General features: G+C 34.6%; 1 long non-coding RNA gene across 2 annotated transcripts; it reads right to left on the minus strand.

Moving 5' to 3' along the window:
- Positions 1-3,776: 3,776 nt before the first annotated feature.
- LOC136231004 (uncharacterized) lies at positions 3,777-10,456 on the minus strand. Of its 2 annotated transcripts, XR_010689635.1 has the most exons (6): positions 10,354-10,456; positions 10,141-10,221; positions 9,258-9,320; positions 7,031-7,090; positions 5,443-5,574; positions 3,777-4,036 (listed from the first exon to the last, which is right to left on the minus strand). It is a non-coding gene; the product is annotated as an uncharacterized lncRNA (long non-coding RNA). The 2 variants fall into 2 exon arrangements; XR_010689634.1 differs by lacking the exon at positions 3,777-4,036 and having other exon boundaries at positions 5,276-5,574.
- Positions 10,457-21,533: the final 11,077 nt, after the last annotated feature.

The raw sequence follows: 21,533 nt of genomic DNA on the forward strand, positions 1-21,533 counted from the left end.
TAACTCATTCAAAAGCCCCAAAATCTAGTAGGCACATATTGCGAGCTGAATCTGACCTAGTCAGAGCCTAGGAGATTGACGACCTCTTAGTTGATTAAGCGCCAATTTACTGAGCCTTAGACCTAGTTTCGGCCTTAGGGAATCACGCGCTAGGAACTTCAGGAGGGTAAGTAGGGTTAATCGCCTTGAATACAAGTGACTCAGATTAGGTTTTTAATCAATAGACCTAATAATCTATCTTCATTATTATCGTTCATACCATGTTCCTTCGGATAATTGCATTAGTGAAAGATCAATTAGGAGTAGTTTAACTTAATTAGGGGTAGAGTAAGTTAATTAGGCATAGAATAACTTAGTTAGAATCAGTTATCCGCCTAATCATAGAGGATATAAGTGCTATGATTTGTCTAAAAACAAACTCATCATCTCCCGCCATGTCGTCTTCGACGAGTCCGTTTTTCCTTTCTCACCGAAAGCAGGATCTCGCCTTACCGCCACTGTAGATTCTCAGTCAGCCAACGGTCTTCTACCTTCCCCTCCTATCACTACGGTCGTTCCTCCAAAACCGACCGCTCCTACTTATTCCGTCTATCCCACTCGCTTGTCTCCCTCGTCTCCCACTTCTCTTCCTTCCCCAATTCTCCCTTTCGCCACTTGTGCATCACCCTCTTATCCGATTTCTCCAAACAGTTCCACTTCATCTTCATCAATTCGCACCGCTCCTGCTGTCGCGTCCCCAACAGCCACATCCACTACACAAACCCATCAAAACGCTCATCCCATGGCCACACGTGCACAACATGGGATATACAAACCTCGTCGTATGTTAAATCTGTCCACTTTTGCACCATATGTCATATCTCCTATCCCTAAAACACCAACTCTTGCGTTACATGATCCAAATTGGACACAAGCCATGACTGATGAATTTGAGGCTCTTATTCAAAATAAGACGTGGGCCCTTTTACCCCGTCCAAAAAATGCTAATGTTATTCGTAGTTGGTGGATTTTCAAGCACAAAACCAAGTCAGATGGATCGTTTGAGAGATACAAAGCACGGTTAGTTGGTAATGGATCATGACAATTGGCTGGTGTTGATTGTGGTGAAAAGTTTAGCCCTATGGTTAAACCGGCAACCATTCGAGCTGTTCTCAGTATTGCTTTATCCAAAAATTGGAATCTTCGTCAGTTAGATGTCAAAAATGCTTTTTTACATGGAGACCTTAATGAAACAGTATACATGCACCAACCATTGGGTTCCTGTGATCCAAAGCATCTCGACCACGTCTGTTTTCTTCAGAAATCACTGTATGGGCTCAAGCAAGCCCCAAGGGCCTGGTACCAACGGTTTGCCGCATTTGTCACCACAGTGGGATTCACCAACAGCATATCTGATCACACTTTGTTTTTTTATCAACACGGTACAGACACAGCTCATCTTCTACTGTATATTGATGATATTGTTCTTGTTACTTCTTCTGACAGGCTTCAAGATTCTATACTTTCCAAATTAAGCTCTGAATTTGCAATGAAAGACTTGGGTCCGTTACATTATTTCTTGGGGATATATGTTACTCAGTCACCTGGTTCCCTATTTCTATCTCAACACAAATATGCATCTGAAATTATTGAAAAAGATGGACTTGGCTCCTGTAATGCAGCTGCCACTCCTGTTGATACAAATCAGAAGTTTAGCATATCATCTGGCTCCACTTACCATGATCCAACTGAATACAGACAATTGGCCGATGCCCTTCAATATCTGACTCTCACCAGGCCTGACATATCCTATGTTGTTCAAAAAATATACACGATCCCAAGACTTCCCACATGGTTGCACTAAAACGAATCCTTTGGTATATTCACGGCACCCTTGATCTCGGTCTTCATTTAATTGCATCATCTCCTAGTCAATTAACCTCTTACACCGATGCTGACTGGGCGGGCTGTCCCGACACTCGTCAATCGACATCAGGCTACTGTGTGTTCCTTAGAGATAATCTTATCTCTTGGTCAGCAAAACGACAGCCCACTCTATCCCGCTCAAGTGCCGAAGCAGAGTACCGTGGCATCGCGAATGTAGTGTCTGAAATGCTGGATCCGCAATCTTCTTCTTGAACTTGGATGCCCGATTCAAAAATCAACCATCGTCTATTGTGACAATGTCATCGTTGTTTGCTTCACTAGAAATCCGGTTCAACACCACCGCACTAAACATGTAGAGACGTATGTTCATTTTGTCCGGGAAAGGGTTGCTAAGGGCGAAGTCCGTGATTTACACGTCACATCTCGCTATCAAATAACTGACATCTTCACCAAAGGACTGCCCTCACCGCTTTTCGAAAATCTCAAAATTAACTCCATATCCAACCTTCTTACCATTAAAGCCTTGCATTAGAATATTTCCTTTCAGTGCACATAGGGTACACCAGAGGTCAGTCTTCTTGTCGGAAGCACTGACTGTTGGCTTTGCCTCCTCACTCTTCTTAACCTCCTCCATTATAAATTTTTCTGTAAACACAAATGCACTTTAGGTTGCACTTTATATAAATTTATTTATAACGTCTATTTCAATTCTGATTATGCATATTCATTTATAAGGTATTCATTGAACTCAAACATTTCATATAAAGTAAAAATCATCTATAGAAATAAAATAAAATTTAGTATTTTGTTTTAAAAGGAGGGTAAATACATATGATTAACCCATTCAATATTTTGGTCACAACGATTCAGATTGCACTTTTAAAGGGAAGTGAATATTAAAACTTTATTATTTACGGTTTTTAATTCTATTTTTATTTTTTAAAAATTATCAGTATTTTAGTTTTACACTAACAAGTGATTAGTTCATTTCATGTGGTGCAACTCAATTTAATAAAATTATGTTTCTACTATTAAATTCGACCCCCCCCCCCTCGGAATAAATTTTTTGTAAAAAATAAAACAAAAAGCAAGCTTAATAGTGTATTTGAAAATAATTTAAAAGAACTTATCAAAAAAAATTAAAAAGAAAATGAAAAAAATTCAAGCTTAATCAATATCAATTATTTTAATTCAATATTATTTGAATTCAATTATGAGTGAAATCATATAGATTTTTTTTTTGAAATAAACATCTTTTTTTTATGTTAACCTCCTATATTATTTAGGTTTTTTTTAAGAAAAATAATTTATATTTTTAAACTTTAGTTTATTTGTATGAAATATGAAAGTTAAATTACTGTCGACCTAAATTATTTTCAAAAGTTATTTGTCACTAATGTATATTTATTTTAAATTATATAATAGTGTTTCAAATTAAATATTAGAAATAAGATGATAATGTTTTAGATTTTATTTATTCAAATCATAAGTTTGGAAACTAACTAAATTTGGAATTATTTTCATATTCTTAAACATCTCCTTTACATTAAAATAAAATTCAGTATTTTGTTTTAAAGGGAGGGTAAATACCTATCATTAACTCATTCATTGTTTTGGTCACAACAATACGGATTGCACTTTTAAAGGAAATTGAATATTAAAACTTTATTATTTACGGTTTTTAATTCTATTTTTGTTTTTTAATATTATCAGTATTTTAGTTTTACACTAACAAGTGATTAGTTCATTTCATGTGGTGTAACACAATTTAATAAAATTATGTTTCTACTATTAAATCCCCCCCATCAGAATAAGTGTATTTGAAAATAATTTAAAAGAACTTATAAAAAAATGAAAAAATTGAAGCTTAATCAATATCAATTATTTTAAAAAAGCCATTAGGAAAAAACAATTACAGGAGCCAAGTCCGTGTTTTACACGTCCCATTTCGCTATCAAATAGTTGACATCTTCACCAAAGGACAGCCCTCACCGCTTTTCGAAAATCTCAAAATTAACTCCATATCCAACCTTCTTACCCTTAAAGTCTTGCATTAGAATATTTCCTTTCGGTGCACATAGGGTACACCAGAGGTCAGTCTTCTTGTCGGAAGCACTCACTGTTGGCTTTGCCTCCTCACTCTTCTTAACCTCCTTCATTATAAATTTTTCTGTAGACACAAATGCACTTTAGGTTGCAATTTATATAAATTTATTTATAACGTCTATTTCAATTCTGATTATGCATATTCATTTATAAGGTATTCATTGAACTCAAACATTTCATATAAAGTAAAAATCATCTATAGAAATAAAATAAAATTCAGTATTTTGTTTTAAAAGGAGGGTAAATACATATGATTAACCCATTCACTATTTTGGTCACAACGATTCGGATTGCACTTTTAAAGGAAAGTGAATATTAAAACTTTATTATTTACGGTTTTTAATTCTATTTTTGTTTTTTAAAAATTATCAGTATTTTAGTTTTACACTAACAAGTGATTAGTTCATTTCATGTGGTGCAACTCAATTTAATAAAATTATGTTTCTACTATTAAATCCCCCCCCCCCCCCTCGGAATAAATTTGTTGTAAAAAATAAACAAAAAAACAAGCTTAATAGTGTATTTGAAAATAATTTAAAAGAACTTATCAAAAAAATAAAAATAAAAAGAAAATGAAAAAATTCAAGCTTAATCAATATCAATTATTTTAATTCAATATTATTTGAATTCAATTATGGTGAAATCATATAGATATTTTTTTGAAATAAACATCTTTTTTTTGTGTTAACCTCCTATATTATTTAGGTTTTTTTAAGAAAAATAATTTATATTTTTAAACTTTACTTTATTTGTATGAAATATGAAAGTTAAATTATTGTCGACCTAATTTCTTTTCAAAAGTTATTTTTCACTAATATATATTTATTTTAAATTATATAATAGTGTTTCAAAATGAAATATTAGAAATAAGATGATAATATTTTAGATTTTATTTATTCAAATCACAAGTTTGGAAACTAACTAAATTTGGAATTATTTTCATATTCTTAAACATCTCCATTACATTAAAATAAAATTCAGTATTTTGTTTTAAAAGGAGGGTAAATACCTATCATTAACTCATTCACTGTTTTGGTCACAACGATACAGATTGCACTTTTAAAGGAAAGTGAATATTAAAACTTTATTATTTACGGTTTTTAATTCTATTTTTGTTTTTTAATATTATCAGTATTTTAGTTTTACACTAACAAGTGATTATTTCATTTCATGTGGTGCAACTCAATTTAATAAAATTATGTTTCTACTATTAAATCCCACCCCCCCCATTGGAATAATGTATTTGAAAATAATTTAAAAGAACTTATAAAAAAATAAAAAAATTGAAAAAATTGAAGCTTAATCAATATCAATTATTTTAAAAAGGCCACTAGGAAAAAACAATTACAGGAGCCAAGTCCGTGTTTTACACGTCCCATCTCGCTATCAAATAGCTGACATCTTCACCAAAGGACTGCCCTCACCGCTTTTTGAAAATCTCAAAATTAACTCCATATCCAACCTTCTTACCCTTAAAGCCTTGCATTAGAATATTTCCTTTCAGTGCACATAGGGTACACCAGAGGTCAGTCTTCTTGTCGGAAGCACTGACTGTTGGCTTTGCCTCCTCACTCTTCTTAACCTCCTCCATTATAAATTTTTCTGTAAACAGAAATGCACTTTAGGTTGCAATTTATATAAATTTATTTATAACGTCTATTTCAATTCTGATTATGCATATTCATTTATAAGGTATTCATTGAACTCAAACATTTCATATAAAGTAAATATCATCTATAGAAATAAAATAAAATTCAGTATTTTGTTTTAAAAGGAGGGTAAATACATATGATTAACCCATTCACTATTTTGGTCACAACGATTCGGATTGAACTTTTAAAGGAAAGTGAATATTAAAACTTTATTATTTACGGTTTTTAATTCTATTTTTGTTTTTTAAAAATTATTAGTATTTAGTTTTACACTAACAAGTGATTAGTTCATTTCATGTGGTGCAACTCAATTTAATAAAATTATGTTTCTACTATTAAATTCCTCCCCCCCTCGGAATAAATTTGTTGTAAAAAATAAAACAAAAAACAAGCTTAATAGTGTATTTGAAAATAATTTAAAAGAACTTATAAAAAAAATTAAAAAGAAAATGAAAAAATTCAAGCTTAATCAATATCAATTATTTTAATTCAATATTATTTGAATTCAATTATTGGTGAAATCATATAGATTTTTTTTGAAATAAACATCTTTTTTTTTGTGTTAACCTCCTCTATTATATAGGTTTTTTTAAGAAAAATAATTTATATTTTTAAACTTTAGTTTATTTGTATGAAATATGAAAGTTAAATTATTGTCGACCTAATTTCTTTTCAAAAGTTATTTGTCACTAATATATATTTATTTTAAATTATATAATAGTGTTTCAAATTAAATATTAGAAATAAGATGATAATGTTTTAGATTTTATTTATTCAAATCACAAGTTTGGAAACTAACTAAATTTGGAATTATTTTCATATTCTTAAACATCTCCATTACATTAAAATAAAATTCAGTATTTTGTTTTAAAAGGAAGGTAAATACCTATCATTAACCCATTCACTATTTTGTTCACAACGATTCGGATTGCACTTTTAAAGGAAAGTGAATATTAAAACTTTATTATTTACGGTTTTTAATTCTATTTTTGTTTTTTAATATTATCAGTATTTTAGTTTTACACTAACAAGTGATTAGTTCATTTCATGTGGTGCAACTCAATTTAATAAAATTATGTTTCTACTATTAAATCCCCCCCTCTCTCCGGAATAAATTTGTTGTAAAAAATAAAACAAAAAACTTACTAGTGTATTTGAAAATAATTTAAAAGAACTTATTAAAAAAAATTGTCACGACCCATCCCACGGACCGTGGCCGGCGCTAGGGAACGGGTAAGCTTAAGCTACCGGAACCCGTAGCAAGCCTTAATATAATATAAAATCAACATTACCAATAGCCTTAGCATAATATAATATTAAATCCTTCAATAAACACACAATATAATCCTCAAACTGGTACTGCGGTCTAGAATATAATTTTTAACATAATTCTTAAATGGTCATACATAGTAAGATAGATGTGCTGCCCGAAGAAAGATCGTGGGCTGCAATAGACTTCTAATTACCTGAAAAATTAAAAGAGTCAAACCTCTCATAGTGAATTAATTATATGCAATGCATGAGTAATTTAACATTTATGTCACACACAATAATAATAATCATAATATATAATATAAGTGATCACACAATATGCTTTTCATAAAATTGTCTTATAAATAAATAGATAGGTGGTTTAATACGTGTGTTGGACCCTAAACCTCAATACCCAATATAATAATCCACCAATAATCACCATTTCACTCATATCCAATAACTGGGGGATCGAGAATAACTCAACCGACCACACGCCCAGTTAGCTGGAGGACCGAGAATAACTCAACCGATTCCGTACCCAGCCTCACTTAAATCCAAAATCCACATATCATATAGCCCGAGAATATCTTAACCGAGCTTATCTGTCACATCTGTGTCTAAATTTCTAGAATTTATATTAATATATATTATAATTATTATGTGTGTGATTTTTATTTGGTGCTATAGGAAAAATTTGGAGTTAAATTTGATGGTGTTATGTGTAAATTAAAAGTTAGGATAATTTTAAGAAATTATATAAGGATGGAGGATAAAACGTGATATTTATCAAATTTGATATATATATCCCAAATTGGAAGAGGCGGTGACATTATCTTTTTCTTTTATATTTATTACCAGTTTTCTCTGAACCGTTTCTCCACCATTTCTTTGATTTACGGATATTCGACCGTTCGAATCACTCGAAATTGAAACCATAGTATCCTTATGTATAGATTTAAGTCCTAACCGAAGAGTTTTTGAGTTTTGGAAGTGTTTGAAGGGAAACGTCTTAGACAGAATTTAGAGGAGAATTGAACGGGTGTATTTTAGCCAAGGTAAGTAACTATCAACTATATTTTGAGTTTTATGTATATATATATATATATATAATCAAAAAAATTTCAGAAATTGATATTTTAAGGTTCTGCAAGAATTTTGTAAAATTGAGATTTTCCACGATTTTGCTTTTTATTGTGAAATTATAGTTCAAATGAAGCTATTGACTATGCTTCTATGTGAATTTCAGATTTTACTTGATTATGTTGATTTAAGGCTTGATTTGGTTGATTTACATATATACATATATGTTTTTGGTTTCAATGTATGTATATATTGTATAAAAAGAATTTGATGATTTCTTAAGAATTGTTTTTGGATTGAGAAATCTGTTGCGGTTATTGTTGTTATTATTTTGGATTGAAGTCCAAATATGATTTTTATGAGTTGTGATATTTCGAAAGATTAAATGGTTTTGTCCATCTAGGATTGCCCGGGGGTAGGAATTGTATTTGTAAGACCATATCTAATGGCGGTATGGCCAGAGTGCACGGCTGGTAGTCCTAACTGTTAGGCAAGGAACGAGATATAAATGAGATATCTCGATATTGTTATGATTGATGTTATGATCTACACGGGTGGAATTCGAGGATGGATACACATACACAAATTTTATTGAGTATATTTTATAAGGTTTTGATGATTATATTATAAACTTAAGTTTTGAGTATATTTTATACGGTTTTGATGATTATATTATAAACTTAAGTTTTGAGTATATTTTATAAGGTTTTGATTAAATCCCTTGATAAATGTATATATGTAGCTAAGTTAAGTAAAATTGGTTTTTATAGCTGATAGTTTCTTACTGAGATTTTTGTCTCACGTTTTTAAATGTTTTAATGTTTTTAGGTGAGAAAGTACAAGATATAGAAAAGGTTACCGACCGTTTAGGCGAGGTTTGGAAGTTGGCTGCTTATTGTTAGAATTATGGTTAGAACTTTGGTATTTCAATTGTAATATAATGATATTTGGTTAAATTGGAGACTCCTAAGTATTGATTATGATCTTTCTATTTCACGACCGATGCCGATTGAGGTCATATAGGGTCGGGTGTGACATTATCCATATATCACAACATTCACAATATTAGTATCATCAATATCCAATAACCCGATAGTATCTGTGCGCACAAGGTCCTGATGCCGCTCACCAGGGAGCATGTCCATAACACGTATTTATCCACAAATAATTACGTATAAATTATTATAAACAATAAGACATTTTTATAAGTAAAAATAATACTTTACTTGAAATATCATGAAATCATTTATTATGAATGCAAATGCTAAATTAAAAATGCATAACATATAATTAACTCACAAATTGCTCCTAGCCGATTGTCCTAATTTTCAGGTACTGCTGCTCCTCCTACTGGTTGAGTATCTAAAAGAGATAATACTATTTTTAGAATTTATATAAGTTTAGGGAAATATTAAAATTTATTTTGTCTCGTTTTACGGACTGTCTACCGAAAATTCGGTAGAGTCTCCCCTATCAAACGAACATCCTCCTAGTAACAAATAGGGTCAACCCTACAATAAAATACACTTCTATATTCAAAAATATCCAAAGTCCAAACCGGTACCCATAGACTGCAATTATCAACCCGGTTAGACATCAATCATCCGACAGTTCCATAACTGTCAGTAATTCCAATACTTTACTTCCAAAATTACTCATAATCAAATAACATATAAACATATATACTTATAATTCATTTTCATAATATCTATACCAACCAAATTAACTAACCAAATCTTAAGAGCATAATTAATTAATTATGCTTAGTCCAATCTCCCTTCAACCTTTATTTTTAAAATTATATATTCTGAAATTTATTTAAATAAGGATCCAAAAATCATTTTTAACCCAACTTAATTTTTTTCTTTAATTTCACCCAACTATATACTTTTGTAATTTATAGAGACTAAACGGTAAGGAATTTGGCCAAAGTCCAAGAATTAATGTTGCTCCAAATAATATTTAGAACATTCTGAACTTAACCAAATAATTTTTCTTCACTTATTTCGTAGGTCACCGGAAAATATCACCGGTGTTCGGGATCCGCATATCGGAAAAATTAAAGTTGATTGTTTTGCGAAATTAATTATACCACTTTGTTCCTTATGATTCCAGGAGTCTAGAATCACTCTCAAAACACCCAAAATCGATCGGAAAATTAAACTTTGGTTAGATTTCTTACTTTTTCCGGTGTAGCTCCGATTACCCCTCAAAACTCCTTGCATGCATCAAAATCTAGTGCACCCACAAGTAAATGGACCTCCTGAGTCCATTTTTGGTGTTAGAATTACAAAATAATGAACATAGGACCGAGAAATAGAGAGAATAGCAAAAGTGACGAATTTTCTCTCTCTAAACGATTTTTAAAAATTCAAAATCTCACAATAAAACCTACATGCACTTGTAGATGGAGTTGAGAGCTTCGTTTCGGTATAAAAATCGTGAAAAACGGTGAAGAAATGAGGAAGAACAAGGTATATGAAGATTGTTCTTTGTTGATGAAATGGAGATGAGGAAGATGAAGTCTGCGTATGATGAGAATTTATTTTCCTCAAATTAGGCCAAATTACCATTAAGTCCCTATACTTATAATACCTTTTAAAAAAAAATTTCAAAAGTAATTATACTTTAACCTTAACTCCTTCTAACTAATTCATTTTAGCAATTAGCTTAATTATATATAAATTGGGGTATTACAAAAATTAAAAAGAAAATGAAAAAATTGAAGCTTAATCAATATCAATTATTTTAATTCAATATTATTTGAATTCAATTACGGGCGAAATCATATAGATTTTTTTTTGAAATAAACATCTTTTTTTATGTTAACCTCCTATATTATTTAAGTTTTTTTAAGAAAAATAATTTATATTTTTAAACTTTAGTTTATATGTATAAAATATGAAAGTTAAATTATGGTCGACCTAAATTCTTTTCAAAAGTTATTTGTCACTAATATATATTTATTTTAAATTATATAATAGTGTTTCAAATTATGGGGTGTTTGGTTAGATAAAAACAGGATATGTAATCGGAATGGGAATGGATAATTCCCATTCGTGTTTGTTTGCACAAAGTATAGTAGGAAATGGGAATGTGATTCCCTGTTATGCAGGAATCACCCATTCATCCCTATACTCCAAGGAATAAAATTTGATTTCCTAGTAAGTTAGTTATCCATCCCTCCTTTATTATCTCGCCCACTTTCACACATCCTCTCTATCATCATCTTTTCCACCTTATCTCCAAACTTATCGTTATTATTATTGTGATCTTCTCCACCATTGCCTCTCAAGTTCTTCTTCATGTACTTCATCTTACGTTATGTACTCCGATCTTGATTGTTTTACTTTTTTTAAAACACATGAAATACATATTCTACATTTAACTTATTTTTTTTATAACCGAGTGATCAATTGATTACATTTTACGCAAGTTTAAGGGGCTAACTGAACATTTTATGCAAATTCAGAAGGCTATCAAAACATTTTAAAAGTTCAGTGGACCAATCAATCTTTTTTTTGTAAATTTAGGGGACAAATGATGTATTAAACCTTTCCCTTAATTGACCATCCATCAGAGTAAATGATAAATTTAGCTCTCACATTTTAAGCTAATTGTGGATTTAGAAGGCTTTTGTTTCACCAAGCTGCTGTTTGCTGTTTAATGCCTAAAGAAAAAAATATGAGTGTTTGGTTATAAATCTACAACAACTGCTGATTGTTTTTTGGATTAAGGTGCAAAAATACCTCTAACGTTTTGGGTCAGGAGCAATTTTACCTCTAACGTCTAAAATCATGCAATTATACCCATAATGTTTGTAGCCAAGAGCAATTTTACCCCTAATGTTGATAAATTGGGTCAATTTCAGAAATAATTCATCAAAATGTCTTCTCGGTCATGAATCTTATCATCTACACTTCACATGTGCATCATTTTATCAAAGCATATGTTGGAATGTGAAAAAAATAAAAAATATAATGTCTTTTGTACGAATTAGACAAAAAAATTCAAAAAATTCACCGAATTTATAAATATTAATCTCCAATTCTATTATTAAATTAAAAAAAACATGAAATCATTTTTTTTTAGAATGAATTGATATGCAATTGGTGCAAAATAATGAAAAAAATATCTGTGTTTTATAATAGTGTCTGAAATTGACCCAAATTACCAACGTTAGGGGTAAAATTGCTCTTGGCTACAAACGGTAGGGGCAAAATTGCACCATTTTAGATGTTAGGGGTAAAATTGCTCTTGACCCAAAACGTTAGGGGTATTTTTGCACCTTAACCCTTGTTTTTTTAAAGGAAAACAACGAGCTGTTTTTTTTATTGGAAAGAATAGTAGATTAATCATCAGTAAAGTTTACATCAGAATGAACTAAATGCCAAATCGGGGCAGGTACTGTTGAAACACCTTTCCACATGATTTTGATTTGATAAAATCATTTAAGTTAATCCATGATTAAGGGACAATTAAAAGTGCTTTGATTTAATTGTACTAATATGTTTGATCAATGTTGAGTATAAATATAAATACAAATAGAAATAAAAAAGTAAGACAGGACGAAGTCAGCATAAGTTCACAGCAGAAGCTGAGTAGAGTGGAACTCTACGTAAGTGAAAATAAGTCATCTTCAGAACAGAAGCTTAAAGATCAAGAAGCTGAGTGGAACGAAAACTCAGTATCAAAAGTAGAAAAGTCTTCCGAGAACTATGTCTTGCAGAATGAACCTGACCATGGAAGCTGAGTAAAAGAGAACTCAGTATCTGAATTGGCAACAATAAAAAACAACGGACATCAAAGTCAAGCTGAGTAATTTTCAGGACAACATGAATGATCCGTTAGCTAAAAGACAAGTCCGACAACTGTCTGCACCAATAATAGAAACCTTGGAATTACGCAAAAGCCAATTTCGAGATGCATGGGTCAACTGTTCCGTTGCTAAAAGACAAACTGGCACAAAAAGATGAAACCTACTAGAAGAAGACAAACCTGACGACTGTAGAATTCAGACGACAGGATTGGCCTGCATATCTGAAGCTGACCAGAACATTGTCCCCAAAAGAGCCGTTTTGGATTCAATGGGCAAATCAAATTCAAATGATTTGATCTTCAGATTGCAACTATAAAGGGACAAGTATACCTCTTGGATCATTGCCGAATTACAGATAATACAAGAGAGAAAAATACAAACAAAAAGCACATCAAAACAAAAAGAGATCTTACACCAATTTTCTATTCCTGTGTAAAAGCTAGAGTGATTTTTTTGTAATCATCTAAAGTGTTCTTTGTCTGAAAAAGAACAAGTCTGTATCAATTGTATTATTGAGAGAACTGTGCTAAGTACTCGGTGTTGAGTGCTTAGTGGTAGAGAAACCTAAGTGTTCGGTTATAGCACTTAGTAGGAGTTGAGTAGACGAATAGAGGAAGGTACTCTTGCATATTCAACTGCCTTGTAAACGGTTTGTGCTCTACCTTTAAAGAGCTCAGTATTGGATTTCAAAAGCCCGGAAGGACTCTGGGGACTGGACGTAGGCGGAGAGGACGAACCAAGATAAGTCGTGCTGAGTAATCTCTAACTCTCTCAATATATATATATATATATATATATATATATATATATATATATATATATATATGTATGTGTTGCTTGTTATATTTACTCAGCATATAAATTGTCTAAATTGATATTGAGTAAATAAGAGTGCTGAGTTGGAAGCTGACCACAAAAGTGTCAATTCCCAACTCATATGTAAAATAGTTCTAGTCAATATCTGACTAAAGCTATCTTACGTTACAATCGGCCGTGCTGACCAAAGCTGAGTTGACAAACTTAAGAAAATATATTAAGTCAGCTCAATTAAATTTGAAAAAAGTTATATTAGTTCCTAACCCCCCCCCCCCCTTTGGAACTAATCACACGGGACCAACAAGTGGTATCAGAGCTAAATAGCTCACTATTCAAAGATTTAACAATCTTGAGCTGATCCCGATAAATAGCTGAGAACAGCACTCGTTTCCTTCCTGGGAACCAAACAACACAGATACTCCCAGAGGGATTATCAATTAGTCGGCTTCCCCTATTCTTTGGATCCAATTATACATTCTGGAAGAATAAGATGAAGAACTTTATTCAAGCCACAAACATGAGTGTATGGCTTGCAATAGTTCAAGGCCCATATGTGCCATATAAAACTGTTGACAATGAGAAAATTGTTAAGAGTGAAACTGAGTGGTCAGAAGATGACCTTAAAAAATTACAAAACAATGCTTCGGCTATCAATATGCTTCACTGTGTGTTAGATGCTGCAGAATACAATAAGATTTCAGGTTGCGAGTCAGCACAGGAGATTTGGAAAAAGCTTGAAGTAACCTACGAAGGTACAAGCAAGGTCAATGAGTCAAAGGTGAACCAACATATGAGATTATACGAGCTGTTCGAGATGAACGATAATGAGGACATCTCTGGAATGAACGCTAGATTCACCAACATCATAAATGAGCTAAAGAGGCTCGGCAAGAACTTCACTGAAGAAGAGCAGGTGAAGAAAATCCTGAGAAGCTTACCAAAAAGTTGGCAAGCTAAGAAAACTGTCATGGAAGAGGCTCAAGACTTGACCATATATAAATATGATGAGCTGATCGGATCTCTGCTGACTCATAAAATTTCTATGAAAAATTTTGAAGCAAAAGAAAAGTCAGAAGACAAGAAACAAAAATCACTTGTCATGAAAGCTGACTCAACCGAAGCTGACTCATCGGACGATGAGGAAATGGCCATGTTCATAAGGAAGATGAAGAAGCTGTTCAGAAAGAATGAAAAGAACAGCAAGAGGCCATTCAAAAGAGGCGACAGGTACAAAGCTGAGTCTAGTGACAAATTCAACAAACGAGGACCCAAAAAAAATTGGGTACCTAAAGATGAATGATTCAAAATGCAGGTGAGCCTAAGGTGCGTGGAGAAGTCAAAACTGTGGTATATTGACAGCGCATGCTCGAGGCATATGACTGGTAATGAAACTCAGTTCATCACACTTGAGCTTAAACCAGGTGGAAACGTAAGCTTTGGAGACAATAAGAAGGGTAAGATAGTAGGATCAGGCACTATCGGAGGTAACCCCACCATTGAGTCAGTCTCCTTAGTTAAGGGTCTCAAATATAACCTATTGAGCGTAGCTCAGCTTTGTGATAGCGGTAGATAGGTTATATATGATGCTACTCAGTGTCGGATACTCGAGGGAAAAACAAATAACTTGATTTTAAATGCCTCTCGTGTTGACAATGTATATATATTGAGTTTAGAAAAACAGTTTTCCAAAAATATCTGGCTATGGCATAAGAGACTTGGTCATGTAAGCATGGACCTCCTAGCCAAATTAGCTAGAAAGCAACTAGTTGAGGGATTGCCCAAATTGAAATTTGAAAAAGATCAATTATGTAATGCTTGTCAGCAAGGTAAACAAACGAAGAAGTCTTTTCAAAGTAAAAACATTGTCTCAACCAAGAGACCATTGGAATTACTACATTTGGACCTTTTCGGACCTGTCCAGCCACTCAGCTTGGGCGGTAAGAAATTCTCCTTAGTTATTGTAGATGATTTCTCTCGGTATACTTGGATCATCTTGCTGAGTAGCAAGGATGAAACATTTGAGATGTTCACCACATTGATTAAAAAGCTTGAAAATGACAAAGACCTAAAAGTAGCTCATATTAGAAGCGACAATGGTGGAGAATTCAAAAACCAACAGTTTGACGAATTCTGTGAAGCTGGTGGTATTGACCACAACTTCTCTGCTCCTAGGATGCCTCAACAAAATGGGGTAGTTGAAAGGAAGAACAGAACAATTGTCAAAATTGTTAGGACAATGCTGAGTGAAAATAGGCTTCCAAAGTATTTCTGGGGTGAAGTTGTCCACACAACATGCTACATACTCAATAGGGCTTTAGTTAGACCTATTCTTAAGAAAACACCATACGAACTTTGGAAAGGACGAAAGCCCAACATTGGCTACTTTCGTGCCTTTGGGTGTAAATGCTTTATACTCAATACAAAAGATAACCTTGCAAAATTTGATGCTAAAGCTGACGAAGCGATCTCTTTAGGGTACTCAACTAACAGTAAAGCATATAGAGTATATAATAAACGAACTCAAGTTGTTGAAGAGTTTGTCCATATAAAGTTCGATGAAACTGACCCTGCAGGAAAGGCAACTCAGTCCGCCGAAGATGAACCGAGCTCAGCTTCCGCTGACCAAACAGGAGCTACTGAGTCATCAATACAAGGACTGACCAAAGGTAAACACGAACCCGAAATTATCTTTGCTGACCAATCTATTCATGCAGATGTTGTAGAAACACCTATTCTAGACAACTCAACATTACCTAAAGAAATAAAAATTCTAAGAGGACATTCGGAGAAGTCCATTCTTGATGCCGCTGACAACAAGCTGATGACAAGAGATCAGCTTAGAAAGTATCTCGGCAATGTTGCATTCGTTTCAGTAAATGAGCCAAAGAACTTCGGTGATGCTGAGCACGATGAATATTGGATCAATGCTATGCAATAAGAGCTTGATCAATTCACAAGAAATGAGGTATGGGACTTAGTGTTGGTCCCTTATAACGTGACAAGTTAGTTCCAAGGGGGGGGATAGGAACTATTTAAAACTTTGTCTGTTAAGGCTGAATTCTTTTCTTATGAAAAGGTTTACACAGCGTCACTAAGTAGATTCAAGACACAAGCTTAGTCAACTTGTGACTAAGTCTGCTTCTTTACTTGAGTCAGGAAATAGCACTTAGAGTCTATTCCTGAACTCAGCTTCTTAGTAGACTTAACTCAACGTGAGTTCTTTACTTAGTCAGTTTTATAGCAAGCAATATATATTAAAGGAGTTTAAGGGTTAGAAAGATATTACTCAGCAGACTTATCCTGGTTCGGCCTCTCCACCTACGTCCAGTCCCCGGAACTCGTTCCAAGCTTTTTGAATTCTCTACTTAGCTCTTTAAAGGTAGAGCATGAAACCTTTTACAGATAGAAGCTGAGTATAACAAGAGTACCTTCCTCTATACCTCTACTCACTCCTATATCTACTGCTGAGTACTATAACCGAGTACTCAGCCTCTCCTTTCTATTCTTCTAGAAATGATAAAGTGTTTGTCCTAAACAACAATTTCTAAGACACTTTAGATGATTGAAAATCACTCTAGACTTTTACACAATAATATGGAAATTGGTGTAAGGTATTTGCTTTGCTTTTCTCACAGAAACTTCAAGTATGAATTTGGTCAGCGTTTCGACTAATTGAAGATCTGCATCGATTGGAGCAAATGGATGGCCTTTATATAGTGACACTTGAGGCACCTGGTCATTTCGAATTTCGAAATAACCGTTGGAGGGAAATGGCTTCCTATCGTTGTCACTCTGGGCGTGCTCAGCGTCGTTGGCCAATAGGATTCACGCATCTTCTGTCCACGGCTTTTCGTCCTTGAAACAGAATGTTTCGACATTTAAGGTAAAGTCTACGAGACAGCTTCCTGCGCCTTCTTAACTTTACCCAAAGTAGAATTACTTTGTCTGGAAGTTGATCGTTGTCTGCCGCTGTCCAGACTGCATTGTCGTCCAACTCAGCAGCTTCTACTTGAAGCTTTTGCTTCGAAGGCTTCTCGATCCTTCTTTTGCTGAGTCGTCGTTTTACTTGATACGACTTCGTCTTGAACTCTTGGGCCGAATGGTCTTGATGTGTTGACTTGGACTTGACTTCCACTTTAAGAGTCTTTGGGCTTTTTAATCTTAATGTCTTGTAAACAATTAAACTTAACATTGAACAAACACATTAGTGTAATAAAGCAAAGCATTTAAATTTAATGTGTTAGAATATTTTTATCATTACTTAAATAATTTTGTCAAATCAAAATCATGTGGAAAGGTGTTTCAACAAACTCCCCCATTTTGATGTTGGCAAAAATATTCAGTCAAGAACTCAGTGTTGAGCTCCCCCATGATTGTTGACCTTATCTTACTCAGTATACTCCCCCGTAAGGGTTGAGCGGCTGACTTAGATTTACTTTAAACATTTCAAGTAAGTCTAAGGTCAGTTTTTCAGAATTAGATCAGCTCATGGAACATATTCTATTTAACTCAGTTTATGCGGAAGATTTATATATCAGAGAGCGCTGAGTATGTCTTTGTTCAATGTGTTTAAGAAGACATGTAAAAGCAGTCAACATTTTGATCAACACAACATGCAATCATAAAGCAATGTAGACAAGTAGCACAGTTGATTTAGTGAAGATGCGATTAACTATTCAATACAAAACATAAGTAAGCATCACATAAGATTGGTTAATTTAAAAAGATAGATGCATCAAAGTTTTGTATTCAGGGTCAGCACAACAAAAATACACAGAGGAAAGACTACAAGTTTTAACAAAATGACATCTAGTCAGTCCTAGTAAAGCTAAAGCTATTTCTTCTTGTAGTTGAGTTGTGCTTCATGCTCTTTAGCTTTACCCTTTCCCTTTTGTCTTTGCTGACTAGCTGAAGCTTCTTCTGGATGCTGGGTTCCTTGAGCTTGTACTTTCTCCCCCGTTTTGCCACCATCAGCAGGAGGAGCAATGAAAGTGTCTTTAATGGCAGCTTTAGTTAGGCGTTTAGAGAATGCCTTCAGCTTGCGTGTGCTTGTATTTATGCCGTCAAAGATGGGAACACCATCATCCAAAATAGCGCGAGGAATCCTGACACCAGCGGCACTCAGCATACTTAAAACATATGTTTGAGCCTTTGCAACCCAGTGTATGCTGTCCGTGAGCATTGCAAAAGCTTGATGAAACATCTTCAGCAGGGACGAATCAAAATACTCACGCTGAGCGTTGGTGTGTTGCACGTGGTTAAAAGTAACACGAGAGTACTTCAGTATCTCGTTTGTTTTGAGCTGGTCAGTTTCCATCTCTTCCTTGCTTAAGTTTAGCAGACGCACAACCTCGCTAATTTGCTCAATGGAGCATTGTGAGGAGGAAGAGAGTTGGTGATTGGTTTTCTCTTGCTCAGTATGAAGTTGGTTGAATAGATGATGAACTTCGGCAGAAGTTGCATACATTGAGTTCGCAGCTGACAATTGATGAATTTCACCCTGTAGAGTGTTTATGTGATTTACCATGGTCAGCTGGAGTTTGGCCAGCTTCGTTATAGAGTCTTGCCTGGGCTATTGAGATTGTAATGAAGTCATGACACTCAGAAGATCCTTCAAACCTTTGATCTTAATAAGAAGCTGAGTGACAGCCGAAAGCTGAGTAGGCTCAACGGTAACTGACCCAGCGGCATTGGTACTTGTTTGATGGATGTCCTGGATAAGAGCTTGAGCTGAGTCAACGATTCTTCGACCAGACTCAGATGCATTTAGATAGCTAAAGGATCCATCATTTGTTGGCCCAGATGCCGGAGGAGTAGAACCGAATAGAGGCGGTGTTTGGTTCTGCTCAACATTTGAAGTGCCAGCATTATCAGCTGTTGGTCTTGAGTTAGGATTTCCAGTAGAAACTGACTGGATTGGATTCTGCACTTGGAGTTGTGAAAGTGGAGGATCGGCATAGTGTTGATAGGGGTCAAAAACCCCTATCTTTGGGTACGGTTTTAGGACGGGTTTTAGTGTTATTTAGTTAATAAGCGAGCAATTCTCGCATTTAAATGCTTTTGTGTGAGTTAGTTAGAAATTGGAAATGTTTTATTTACTTTTCACTGTTTAGGCTCATTTTGTGATCAATTTAGGCAAATACGGCCAAATTGGCATGCATCTAATAATTCCGTTATCTTTTGGAGCTAATTGATCCGTCAAAAGTCGCACCAAACGAAGCGTTTGCTCAAATAAGCGATTGGCGGGTCAATTTAGCCTTTGGACTAATGTTGTTTGGAGTTTTTACACATGCGCAGGGATACGTTCGGGCGAAAAGACACGTTATTGGTATTTCGGCGACCGCGCGGGAGCGCATCGGGCTAGACTGCTCGACGAACTAGCCTTCGCAGGCCAGCTCACCGAGCAGGCTGTGCCTGCTCGCCGAGTAGGCCCTCTGGTGGCCTGCTCGTCGCGAGCAGGCATTGCCTGCTCGCCGAGCAGACCTGCGGGAATTGGTCAAAAAGACCAATTCCGCCCCCACGATGCCACGATGGACCCCACGACTTCCTACACGCATAAGGACACGAATTAGGTCAAGAAGAGGGCCCGAACCGCGTCTATAAATAGGATTTTTCCAATGTAAATTAGGCATCTTTTATCTTTGTAATTTTCTTAGCTTTTCACCTTGAGAAATCCTCTCCACCTCCTCCATATCCTTCAAACCTCCATTGAAGACACCTCCGAAGCTCCGTTCACCAAGGATTGCTCAAGCTCCATCCTTAAGTCCTAGGAAGACGCCTGCATTGGTAGACAGGTTCCCTGAAAGGGATTTTTCTTCTTTTATATTCTGTCTAGCCTCTGATACATGTTATGAATCCTAGGCTCATTGTAACTTTGTGACAATACTTTCATCTTTGATATATATTATAGTTCTTGTTCATTCAATTGTTTTAATGCTTTAATCTTTGTCTTACGCTTTGTCTGATTGGTTTAACTCATTCGATAATCCTAAAATCAAGTTGGCACATATTGCGAGCTGAATCTGACCTACTCAGTGCCTATAGGATTGACGACCCTATAGAAGATTAAGCCCAAATTGCTGAGCCTTAGAGCTAGTTTCAGCCTTACAAGGGAATCACGAACTAGGGACTTTAGGAGGATAGGTCGGGTTAATCACCTCGGACACAAGTGACTTAGGTTTTAATTCAATTGCTTAAACAATCTATTTTCATTATCATCGTATCCCTTCATGTTCCTTCGGATAATTGCATTGGTAAAAGATCACTTAGGAGTAGTTTAACTTAATTAGGGGTAGAGTAACTTAATTAGGCGTAGAATAACTTAGTTAGAATCAGATAACTTAGCTAGGAATAGTATAATTCAACCTAGGAGTAGATTAACTTAGAAAAACCAACTCAAAACCCCTAAGCCTAGATAACACCTGAAACCAAGTAACTCGATACTTGCAAAAATAAATCCTGTGGATGATAACCTGGACTTAACCAGAAATTTATTACTTGATAACGACGGGGTACACTTATCCCTTAGTGAGTCTTCACCGAAGGCGCATCAAGTGTGTTACTTGCTCAGGGTCAGGCTGAAGCTGACTAGATTGTGGAAGCTGAGTAAGTTCAGTGTTCACCTGAGCAGGTAATTCCTTAGCTTGCTCAACGTGTTGAGGAGCGAAATCTTCGAGCACTTGCTCGGCATCATTTTGGCTGGGGAAAGCAGTTAAGTCGGCATGTTCCTTCGGCTGAGAAACAGAGGCTTGATTTTCTTATTGCTCTGGTTGAGACTCAGGAGGGTTGGAGAAGAACCTAAGGTGTACATCTGTAAGGTCAGAGATCTCATCCCTCAGCGGTGAGTCACCCATGAGGTCAATGACGGGTGCTTGATATGCCTTCTTCTTTCTCAGTCTCTTCAGCTTTGGAGGAGTAGGGTCAGCAGGAATGGACTCAAT

This window comes from Euphorbia lathyris, chromosome 5 (genome assembly GCF_963576675.1).
Source record: "Euphorbia lathyris chromosome 5, ddEupLath1.1, whole genome shotgun sequence".
Taxonomy (NCBI): domain Eukaryota; kingdom Viridiplantae; phylum Streptophyta; class Magnoliopsida; order Malpighiales; family Euphorbiaceae; genus Euphorbia; species Euphorbia lathyris.